General features: G+C 35.9%; 1 protein-coding gene across 8 annotated transcripts in view; it reads left to right on the top strand.

Moving 5' to 3' along the window:
- The window catches only part of PDE3A (phosphodiesterase 3A), a 627,104-nt gene that overhangs the window by 352,820 nt on the left and 261,716 nt on the right, over positions 1 to 12,568 (top strand). Inside the window, exon 3 of one of the 8 annotated variants that reach the window (XM_081592255.1) lies at positions 2,764 to 2,832. The exons of the other annotated variants lie outside the window; for them this stretch is intronic. The gene's annotated coding sequence lies outside the window, so the exon portion shown is untranslated. The remainder of the gene's footprint in view (positions 1 to 2,763; positions 2,833 to 12,568) is intronic. 8 annotated transcript variants of the gene reach the window in all.

Below are 12,568 nucleotides of genomic sequence, written 5' to 3'. Positions count from 1 at the left end.
GAATCAGGAGATTTTTAGCTTATTAATGGCAGCGCTGGAGACGAATAATATGATGTCTCTCAATCTCCATTTTTGCATCTGCAAAATGAAAAAAGAAATTTCCTTTCCACCTCTGTGTTATTTGCAGTGTTAAGTATGCTGGCAAGTAATATATATGTGTTTTATTTTTAAATATTTATTTATTTGGCTGCACTGGTTCTTAGTTGCTGCATGTAGAATCTAGTTCCTTGATGAAGGGTTGAACTCAGGCACACTGCATTGGGAGCATGGAGTTTTAGCCACTAGACCACCAGGGAAGTCCCTTATATGTGTTTTTAAAATCCCACATAAATACGTTAAACTTTTACCTGTTGCTCAATCAAATCTTGGTGCAAAGCTCTATGCCTTATATCTAAGCATATTGTAACTTATTCCCGGGTTGAGGAATCAACTATACCTATAACAAATGTATCAAATGGTAGTAGTTCATGTATATCAACGAGCTACAAATATGTAGAATTAAGAAATGGGAAACATCAAATATACTCAAAGATTATTGGCTTTAGTCTTATTTTTAGTTTTTACATTTGTTTCAGTGTTTGCTCAGAGTATTTGGAAATATTATAATTTCTAATTACAAAAGCAGTATTTATTCATTGAGGAAAATTCAGAAAGGCCTCAGGAAGGGGACAAAACATCACAGTTAGTTCCACTACCCTGGGCCTAGACACTGTTAATATTCTAGCACAATTCCTTCTACTGTGTGTGCATGCCTATGTATATTGTTTGTGTGTGAGCATGTGTGTAGTTGTTGGTTTAGTCTCTTTTACAGGTGAGAACCTTACTAAATAAGGCGTATATACACTTTTAGCTGGGTTTTTCACTTAATTTTCTTTTCTGAAAAGCAGAATCGTTTTAAATTTGTTTCTGCCTAGTTAATGATGATATTTACTCGTGTTTTTACACTCATTGGTAATTTGATGTAATACTCTTGGTTCTGCACTTGCCACTAGATGGCTCTGTTCTTGGAGTGATGTTTCCCAAAAGTGTATGTGTGTATTTGTGTGTGTGTTCAGTTGCTCAGCGGCATCCGATGCTTCACGGCTCCATGGACTGTATCCCACCAAGCTCCTCTGTCCATGGAATTTTCCAGGCAAGAATACTTGGAGTGGGTTGCCTTTTCCTACTTTAAGGGATCTTCCCCAAAATGTGCCCTGTTGTAATTATGTTGAAATGATGAGAAATTTGATTGATCTTATCAGCATTATATTAAACATCAGTTCAGTTCAGTCACTCAGTCGTGTCTTACTCTTTGCAACCCCATGGCCTGCAGCACCCCAGGCCTCCCTGTCCATCACCAAGTCCTGGAGTTTATGTACTTAGGAAGCAATATAGTCACTTAACAAGGTCCACTGACAATTGATAAACTGATACCTGAAATATTTTTTCAGGGTTCGCTTTTTCAGTCTGTAAGTGTAATATTGAGTATGTCATCATTTCATCCATTAGTCAGCTAATTTTCATCATAATTGTCTTTTCTGTACTTGATTATAGTGACAGTGTAATTCTCTAGGCCCATGAGATATACTCTATATCTGTAAGATTTTATTCTGTATGTTGATAATCTTAAGATGTGTACCATGGGTTAAATTGCGATTACTTTCAAAACATGTTTTGTTGTTGTATTTTTTTTGTATACGCCCTAAGCTCATAGCAGAATAGTATGTGATGCAAGTTTTCTTTCTTCCTCAATACTGTACTGCAGGACTATAAATAGCTGATCTGTTATTAAGTGAAATGAGACAGAAGGGCACAGGCATGAGTATTTCATGTGTGAGTAAAAAGTTTATCCAAAACTCTCCAGATGTACCTGGATCATTAACATCACAACTTGTCTCATAGGAAGTAAATCAGATATTTTCAGAGAAGTTCTCTCACCACCTTAGGAACCTATTAAATTTCATACTCCATTTATACCATCAAGCAAATCTCAGTATTACTAAGAAAAAGTTAATAACATATGAGAATATAAAAGAACCTTAAAGAAGTTAGAAACTTAGCCATGACATATAGGTTCTTTATGCATTACTATTTACTTCTTTGTTTTTTTTAAATTTTTTTAATTGAAGGATAATTGATTTACATAATTTTGTGGTTTTCTGTCATACCTCATTAAGAATCAGCCATAGATACACCCATGTCCCCTCCCTTCCAGACCTCTCTCCCATCTTCCTTTGTTTTTAGGTTCATGATGCCCTGTTTAAATTTTTTTAGAAATTTTAAATGACGTATAGCTTATAAAAATTCTGGGTGTTTTTCTTAGTTCATCAAACCTTGTATAGAGATAGAAGTCAATAAAACTGGAGACTGCTCTCCACAGTTTATTCTCTTCATTAATATTTTATTTTTTTCTTTTCTACAGTGTATATCAAGCACGGAGTAACCTTTACGTTAGTCATATTAAATTGTTAACATTACACATGCCTAAAACTGATATGGTTTCCTTTCCGCTAACCTCCCCCCAGTTAAGTCCTTATGTGTTCTAGAATATTAAATATCTTTAATACTTTTATTTATTTGAAAAATGGCAGCATGTCCTGAATAAAATAGTCAATAAAGTTGGAAGTCCTAGAGGTGGATAAAATAGGAGAGCAAATGGGACAAGTGGTTCCTACTTCTTAGAACTTGAGAGACTATATTCCAGAGATATTCCAGAAGAAAACATGATAAATAATGCAAACATGTGCCAAAAATTACTCATCAAAGCGATTTTGCGATTTTTAGATCATTAAGAAAAAACATGTTCAATGGAATTTGTTTGGAGGCCACTGCTGTGTGTGAAGAGCCAATAAAGTAAGTCAGCAGGTTAAAACCTGACCCTCTGGCCCATTTATTTTTCTCTCTCCTGCCTCTTGAAAAGCATGTTCCCTAGAGATCCATCCAAACAGTCACTGGGAGTCCTGAGGCCCCACCCTCTGTCCAGTACACTTAACTGTGTTTTGCAACAGGGAAATTGGTCCCAGTTCTATTTTGGACGGCCAAACTCTTGGAAGTCAAGCAAAGCAACGGGATGCTTCTGTGGAGTCCAAACACTTCACACTGACAGTTATAATCTGTGAATGAAACTCTTTTGGTTAAATGAACAAATGAATGGGGGTTTAATTCTTTTTTAATTTTATAAAGCATTTCAACCAAAATAAAAGCTCTAGAATTAAGAATTTTTGTTAAGTTGGAAGCAGTAATTCTCAGGTGTTCCAGTAAGATGAGGAGGTACCATTTGGTGAACCATCTAATAAACAGTTGAGTTGTGTTCAGGTGACTTCTAATGTAATATAATGAGTGGCCATGATGTAAGTGTCACTTTAATGAAATTATTTTAGAACTAGATTATGACTAGAACATTATTTTTTAAATATAATTAGCTTTCCTATTATCTTTTTTAGTTTTATTTTTTGGCCCTACCCTGTAGCATGTGGGATCTTAGTTCCCTGACCAGGGATCGAACCAATGTCCCCTGCATTGGAAGCAGGGAGTCTTAAACACTAGACCACCAGGGAAGTCCCTAGAACATTATTTTAAAATATCTCCTAGTAAGAGGCCATTTTGTTTATCTTTGTGTTTCTCACTTTTTTTGTGTGTAATAGATACTCTAGACAAATCCAATTTGAATACAGAAATCAGTCTGTTAACAATTAGCTAAGTGTGGCTCTGTATGAGAGTGATGAAGTTTGAACTTGAGGATAAAATGTATCTTCTTTCTCCTTCTTAATAGTTACCACCTGGTCTAGTTATTAAAGGGACCTGTCCTTCTCCGTCTCTTTTTTAGTTTGAATGTGGAAGGGAACTTCAGTATGTGCTCCTCATCCTGTGGTTATAAGGGTTAAAACAAATGGTCATTTGAACTCCAGAGTTGAGTGCAAAATTTGCGGAGATGAGCACACAGTTCATTTGCTTTTTTGGAGACTTGTTTTTCTCATTGTTGAGTGGGCTGCTTTTGTTAACTGTGCCTTCCAAAGTTTTTTCTTGGTTGTTGAACTGCTTGACCTGAGTGTTATTTTAATAAGTACACTCAATTTTTATCTAATTGGGAGTAAAGACAACAGCTGGTAAACATAAATTCTAAGTTGTTGGTTGTTTTTGTCTTTCTGAAAATTCTGGTTTGAGAAAGAGCGGATAGACTTGGTTAAAATGATAGATTATATGAAATCTCTGAAAGAGATGCTTTAAGGAAGCAAATACAAGAAGTCAGTGGTCATTTTGTTCTTTTGTTTGGGTATCTAGGAATCTTGAATTCTGAAATGAATTTTAAAGATAATTTAGCCTGACCCCTTTTTATTTTTTGAAGTATAGTTGATGTACAATATTACATAGTCCACCCACTTTTTACCCCAAAGCTTTGTATAGTAATTTCCTATGTTTTCCCTTACTCTATAGTCATATATATTTCCACATTCAATATTTTCTAAAAATGAGTTATTAATTTGATTATATAAAATAGAATGTTTAAAAATCTCTTTTTTTGATTCACTTTTTCTGTGTGTGATTTTCTCTTTAGAGCATTGAAGATGTATATCTTCTGACATCTTTTACCAGATTTTAGACTTTCCTTATGTGTAGTTAGGACATCCACTTTAATCTGAATATTTGGGCTAATTAAACAGTGGAATGTTGATCAATAGGTAAACATATTTCTTGAAACACTCATTTAACTTCATAGCAGATCTGCCTTTTGTAGCCAGCTTTGTGATTTTTGTCCTTTGAACTCAAGCAAAGTAATTTACGCTATTTAGGTTTCAAAATAGCAACTTTGTTCTGCTAGGCTCTATTCATAAATTCATTATGGTATTTATTTTTTCATTTGCAAAATTATGCGTACTCCCTTTCATACTCTGAGCTGTCTCAGAATATTGCTGTCTTGCCTTTTAATTACATTTTACATATTACATATATATTTTGTGTTTGTATCTGTTGCTTCTTGTCATTAGCCTTTTGTCTGGAAATTCAAAAGGCAGGTGATCAAGTTCAGTACTAGCCTGTTGTCTGGGGAAAGTTACTTCATTTCTCTGGATTGTATTGTGTCATCTGTAAACTTGCCTTAGCAATTGTGTGGATCTATAAGATTAATTATAAAGATTAATTGAAATGATAAAAGATAAATTACCTGGCATTGGCATTAGAATCCTAGCAAGTTCCCACTAATCATAGTTAGGTAAAGATGCAAGAGGTAAGTCACCTGACATTGACATTGGGCAAAGGTCTGCCTAACATCACAGATTATACTGATAATCTTGCCCTCTACTTCCTCTATCACCATTACGCAGCTTCTAGTAAGCAAGGTTTAAGAGAATTTTTTCACTGTTGCTGTTATGGCTTTTAACCTAGATACTGTTGAGAGAAATTAGAAAAATCAGTGCTTAAAAAGTATTTGTTCACTGCATGTTAGTGGTGCATTGCCAAGCAGTGTAATTGAATTTTGTAGGATTTCTGTACAGAAAGGATGGAAGGATCACAAATACCCTCTCAAAGTTTCAGACATCTTTTCTGGTGGGAGTTATTTTGTTAAATGACCCTAGAGGAGAGGTTACCAAATAGCTTCTTTTGTGCACTGTGAGGCTGCCAGCTTTGTCACTAAGTGTATCATTAACATGGTCTAGTGATCTGAGTTCTCACTTCCACATGAACTGAGAAGTGAGTCCAGATTCTTGGTGCTCAGGGGTATAAGTCTCAGAACCCAATAATGGGGTGCTTAAAAACCAATAATCATAAAGTCTGAGAAAGCAGAGATCACACCACACCGTTCTCATGATTATTTTTCATTTGTATTTGTTTGGCAGATTTTCAGACATACGTTCACGTTTAACCCTGAAAGACTTTGAAGTTGTTTTTTAATCCTGGGAGTGACTGAAGTGTTCAGATTTTCCTAGTAGCTAGGAAATCAGTAACCTAATAGTATCCTTCTTGTTACCTGGGTGTGATGTCCAAGATCCATTTTTGCCTGCCCCCTGAACTTCATTCCTTACTTTTAATATGTTGTAACATCTTGTCAGTTTTGTGTCTGTCAACTCCTTTCTATTCTTGCAGCTTTAGCTCATCCTAGTCACCTCCACCTAGCTGTTAGTCATGGGCTTCTGTTTCTAGCCTCTTGACTCCCTGCCTTTGTTCAGTCTTTGACATTGTCTCCATGGTCACTTTCCTAAAATACGTATCTGCAGGTTACTTATTCAGCATAGAAACTGATTGATTCTTTCTGAACTTGATAAACTAATTCAGATGCTATGTTGTTGATAATAAGTATTTAGGTATTTAGGAACTGTTGGAGTTTTAAAAACACCTAAAATTCCCTTCCAATAAACACTTTTTTATATATTTTTAAAAAGACATTACATACTGAATAGTGTCTTGAGAAGCATAATAATTTTAGGCACAGCATATATTTCTGATGACATCTGAAAGAAAATATTAAGTGGGAGAAACTAAGGAAATAGTAAGTTATTTGAGAAGTCAAAACAGAGGAAATTATTCAAAACCACTCCGCAGTATTGTGATTGTAAATAATGCCCCAAATTTGAAGTTAAAGGTCATTTTGAAGAATGAAGGCAGACAGAATAGATATTCCCATGGCAGAAGTGTTCCTTTATGGGCTTTAAGGGAGCTCTAAATGACATTCTCTGCCAAAAATGACTTTGGAAAGTTGTGTCTTCTTCTTTTCTAAATTTGCTTCAATCTCCACCTCTTCTTGGAAATCATATCTTAAATTTCATCTCATTCTCTTGGCAATGATTTTTTGGATATGGCCTTAAAAGCACAAGGCAACAAGAGCAAAAATTTAAAAATGGGACTACATAGATTCTGAACAGCAAAGTAAGCCATCAGGAAAACAAAAGGGCATCCTATGAAATGGGAGAAAATATTTGCAAATTTGCAAATAATGTATCTGATAAGGGGTTATATCCAAAATATATAAAGAACCCATTCAAGTCAATAGCAAAGCAAATACCACAGTTAAAAATGTGCAGGAGGAATGAACAAACTTTTTTTTTCCAAAGAAGACATTCAAAAGATACTCCATGTCACTCATCATGAGGGAAATGCAAATTAAAACTGTGGTGAGCTATTAACTCACACAGATCAGAATTGCTGTCATCAAAAGGGAAAAGAGATAACAAATGTTAGCAAGGATGTGGAGAAAGGGAAACCCTCATGCGCTGTTGATGGGAATGTAAATTGTTATGACCACTTTGGAAAATAACATGCAGGATTTTCAAGAAATTAAACAGAGAACTACCATATGATCTGGCAGTATCATTTCTGGGTATATATCCAGAGGAGATAATATCAAGATCTTGAAGAGATATCTGCACTGCCATGTTTTTTGCAGTGTTTTTCACAGTATTCAAGATATGGAAACAACCTAAGTATCTATGAATGTATAAAGAAGATGTGGTATACATACAATTTTCAGTCATGAGAAAGAAGGAAATTCTCCCATTACCAACAACATGGATGGACCTTGATGGCATTATGCTAAATAAAATAAGTCAGAGAAAGAAAAATACCCTATGATCTCACTTACATGTGGAATCTAAAAAAGTAAAACTCATTGAGAGTAGAATGATGGCCCTTGCCAAGTAGTAGTGGCGAAAGTGGGAGATGCTGGTCAAAGGGTACAAAGTTGTAAGATAGATTCCACTTAGATGAACCTATTCAACTCAAAGATGAATAAGTTCTGGAGAGCTAATGTACCGCATGATGATTCTAGTTAATTACACTGAGTTATATACTTGAAATTTGCCAAGACTGTAGATCTTAAATGTTCTCACTGCAAAAAAGAAACAGGAATTTGCTGAGGTGATGGAGGTGTTAACAAATGCTACAGGAATTTGCTGAGGTGATGGAGGTGTTAACAAATGCTACAGTGATAACATTTCACAATATATTAGTGTATCAAATTAACATACAGCTTAAGCTTACACAATGTTATGCGTTAATTGTCTCCAGTAAAGCTGGAAAAAATCTCTTTCCTGGTTTGTTCTACCCTGGTTTCTTTGCAACATTCTTCTGACTTGCATAACAGCAATCATTTAGTATCATCCATTATTTTAGGTCGGAGAAGGCAATGGCACCCCACTCCAGTACTCTTGCCTGGAAAATCCCATGGACGGAGGAGCCTGGTAGGCTGCAGTCCATGGGGTCGCTAAGAGTCCGACACGACTAAAGCAACTTGGCAGCAGCAGCAGCAGCAACAGCAGCATTATTTTAGGTTGGGCTTCCCTAGTAGCTCAGACGGTAAAGCATCCGACTGCAATGCAGGATACCTGGGTTCAATCAGTTTGACACTGACATGGTGAGTCCGAAAGGACATAGACCACTAGGAGCCTTATGTTCCTGTTGGTGAATATTAGCCCTGCATTTAACACTAAAAGAGACAGATACATCTCTATCCACCCTCTTCTTTTCCCAGAAAAGTGTTAAAATTTATTAATATCTTAAAAAAAAAATCAGTTAACAACTACTGGATCTAGAATAGTTCCATATTTACGAGTTTTACTGCATGAGGCAAGTTTTAACCAACATTTCAAATAATCAAAGTAGTATAATTTCTTGTAAGAATGATCAGTATTTCACTTTCCAGGTAGACTATTGAAAACATTAGGTGACTGCCTCAATTAGAAGCAGATAAAGAAACACCTTGAAAACAGAACCCCCTAAAAGGAGTGACTGTGATTTAAACATGAACTTTTGCAAAATTATTCTTGTGTTTGAGACAAGCTGGCATAAATAAGTAAAGAAATAGAAAAGCAACACATGACTATGTCTTCATTTTAATTACATAGTCTCAAGCTAGTTAAAAAAAGACCCTTGTGGAGTCTTACCTTTTAATGTATGTCAGCATAATTTAGGCAGTTCTTGGGTAAAACTCCAGAGATTCTGAGATTCTGATTGAGGAGCTCAGAATTGGGGTTTAAGAGTTTTTTTAAAAAACATATTTCCTGGAAGAGTGGATGAGAAAAGACAACTTGAAAGGAATTCCTTTGTGGTTGCATAAAGCTATTCAAAGTGTCTTTAAGAAAATCTCTAGTCAATGTCATGTATTTCTCATCTGTTTCTTTCAGGGTCTTTAGTGTAAAATCTTTGCCTGATAGTTGGCATCTTTGATGTCAGTTTTATGGAAGGTTATCTTCTGTACACTCCAGCAACCCCTCCCATTCACTCCGACTGCAAACTCTAATCAGTAGGAAATCTGGATACCACTTCTTTTTTCTTTTTCCTAAAGGTACAGCTATTCAGTTGCATATGAAATCCTCCTCTCTTCAGTTAAATCTTTTTGAATCTAGTCATCCCTCAGGGGTTTTATTCATCGAAATGACCACATTATCACAGCTGCAACTCATCTTTAGAACTATGTCTCAGAAAAACAGTAAGTAGCTAGTGACTCTCTGTACCCTGAACAAAAATAAAAGAATGGTTTAAAGCCTAAACCTTATCAGGGATTCCTCTGAAATTTTTAAGATGTTAGAATGTTAGCTTTTAATCTTTTGGGGGGAACTTTTAAAAATTGGCTTGGATTGAAGGGCAAAATATTTGGGCACATAAGCCATTTACTATCCAAAGATAGTTCAGTTCAGTTCGGTTCAGTCACTCAATCGTATAGAGGGTATATACTATAGAGGGTATATTTTCAGATTTACGTTTTAAATGAATTAAATGATTCTTTGCTAACATGGTAAATCTTTTAAATGTGTTAGCATATTATAAGTGATACTCAGTGCAGGGTTGTATGTGATCTTACATATAGTTCAATTGTAAGACCTATAGATTTTCTATAGTCAATAATGAGCAATTCAAATAGGGAGACAGATCTTAGAAATGATATCTAATTGGCTTTTATAACAGTGCTGGTGAGTTGTATCCTTGACTTTTCATAGATAAAAACTTATAATTGTGAATATCGTGCACTTGAAGCAGTATATGTGTTCTATTTGAAGACTGGTGCTCATCCCACTGTTTGGCTTATGAAATATGTTACCAGTGGTTTTATAGCTCCCTGGGGTTTCTACCTTGATCCCTTCCTTTTCTCCCCTTTGCACAGTTAATGCATATCCTAAGCTTTGTAAAATCAGTTATCTTATTTTTCTTTGTAGTATGAATTCCTTAAAAACATTTAGTTCTGCTTTTGAATATTATAATATGGAATCATACTGTGTATATGTTTCTATGACTTTCTTTTTCCCCCCAGTGTTGTTGCTGAGATTCAACTATATTGATACCGCTATAATTCATGCATGTTCCTGTTACATATTAATTCACTGTGTGAAGGTATTGAGCATAGCATAGTTACCCACTGTGGTACTGGTGAACATTTAGATTGCTTCCAATGTGCTTAGAATATTACTTTCTAATAGTGTGAGTAAAATTGTATATGGCTTCTGGTGTGCGTGAACAAGTATTTCTTTTGGGTGCACACATTGGAGTGAATTGCTGGATCGTGTTGTATGTGCTTGTTCAGCTTTCCGTGATAGAACCAAACCACCCTCCAAAGTGGATGTACGAGTGTACATTGTACATTCTCCCTGGCAGATTGCATGGATTCTTGTTCTGCAAACCAACAAACCTGATGGATGTAAAATGAAGTTTACTGTGGCATTAATTGTCCTGTTCATGATTTTCACTGAGTTTGAACCTCTTTTCATTTATTTAGAGGCCTCTTTGTTTTTTTCTACTTTATATTTTGTTGTCTGTCTTATTTCATGAGGTTTTTTTTAATGTATTTCATATGCATAGCATCTGTTGATGATACATATTGAGAGCACTTTTTTCTTAGTATTTTCTTGAATTTTCATTCTCTTTAAGTTGAAAGTGTTAGTTGCTCTGTCATGTCCGACTCTTTGTGACCCCATAGAGTTTAGCCTGCCAGGTTCCTCTGCCCGTGGAATTCTCCAGGCAAGAACCCTGAGTGGGTTGCCATTCCCTTTTCCGGGGTATCTTCGCAGTCTGGAAATCAAACCCGAGTTTCCCGCATGGCAGTTTTCTCCCCCACTGCAAGCAGATTCTTGCAGATTCATTCTGAGGGGGATGCCCAAAGTTGATCTGGGTGACAAATATTATTTTTGTGTTTTAATGTAGTTGTGCTAGTTTCCTATGACTTCTAAAACAAATGATCACAAACCCAGTGGCTTAAAACAACAGACACATTTATTCTCTTTAAACTTAAAACTCTGGAGGTCGGAAGCATGAAATCAGTTTCACTCGTGCAAAATCAAGGTTTTAGCAGGCCTCACTCCCTCCAGAGACTTTAGGGGAAAATTGCTTTCTTTTCCTTTTCCTGCTTCTAGAGTTGTGTTTCTTGGCTCTTGGCCTCTTCCTCCACGTGCAAAGCCAACAGCTTAGCATCTTGTTTCTGTCCTCACAGGGCCTTCTGCTTCTGTTCTTAGATTTCCCTCCACTTCCCTCTTACAAGGAATCTTGTGATGACATTTAAGGCCACCCAGATAATCCAAGATAATCTTACTATCTCAAGATCCTTAATTTAATCACATCTACCAAGTCGCTTTTGTCATATGACAGTTCACAGGTTCTGGGGATTACAGTATACTCTCTTTGGGGCCCTTTTTTAGCTGACTATAGTAGATAAATTTATGTTTTGCTTTTTTTTTTTTTAACTTTGGACTAGATGAGAGTGTGCTATATTATTGAATCTTCACAGGTTAGATTAGCTGAATGATTTGTTAACTAATTTCTTTAGATCACTGTTGATCAGAAATGAATGACAAAACAGTTCTGCCCTTTAATGATCCCAGAAAGTTCTTTCTCTATCATCTACTTTTTATGCTAAATGTAGGGAAATACATACATACATACATATATATGTAAAAAATGTATATATATGTGTGTAAAAATGTGTATATATATATATGTATCTTTTCCAATTCCTGGACACCTGCAGAGAAATTAGTAAAGTGACCAAATCCTGGGCCTGAGTGTCCCCAGTGAGTTCACACTTACTTTTCCATGTAGCTCTGTTCTGTGACAAAATCTAAGTAAAGAATGAGGGAAGTGACGCAAAGACGTTTTGCAGTCTCTTTGCCTAATGATTCATTAACTTTAAGTTTATAGTAACAAAAAAAAGCTTTTGGTTTTGTGTGTCTGAAAATAGGTTAGGATGTCAATGGGCTAACGCACAGGCTACACAGGCTCTACTGCCAATAAAGGAAGAAACTGAAAAGCAGATACTCTTTGAACCATTGGAGGGGAATGCAGGAGACATGCTTGATAAGCGTGGAAGTAGAAATAGGAGTGGAGTGAGTCGGAGTCAAGAAACTGTAAGCACAAGAATTGCTTAAATATTTCAGTTTGCATTTTAGTTCATGGTAGAAGTTATTGAGTTTTAAAGATCAGGTGGTTTTCTGTTTTAAAAATTGGCTTATTTACTTTTGGCGGCACTGTGTCTTCATTGCTGCATGGGCATTCTCTAGTTGTGGCAAGCGGGGGCTACTCTCTAGCTGTGGATGGCTTCTCATTGCACTAGCTTCTCTTGTTATGGAGCATGGTCTCTAGCTGCTCTGCAGCATGTGGGATCTTCTTGGACCAG

The sequence above is a fragment of the Giraffa tippelskirchi genome, chromosome 4 (genome assembly GCF_054371585.1).
Source record: "Giraffa tippelskirchi isolate mGirTip1 chromosome 4, T2T-mGirTip1v1.2.pri, whole genome shotgun sequence".
Taxonomy (NCBI): Eukaryota; Metazoa; Chordata; class Mammalia; order Artiodactyla; family Giraffidae; genus Giraffa; species Giraffa tippelskirchi.
The sequence above is the reverse complement of the archived record's forward strand: the minus strand, read 5'-3'. Positions and strand labels throughout refer to the sequence as shown.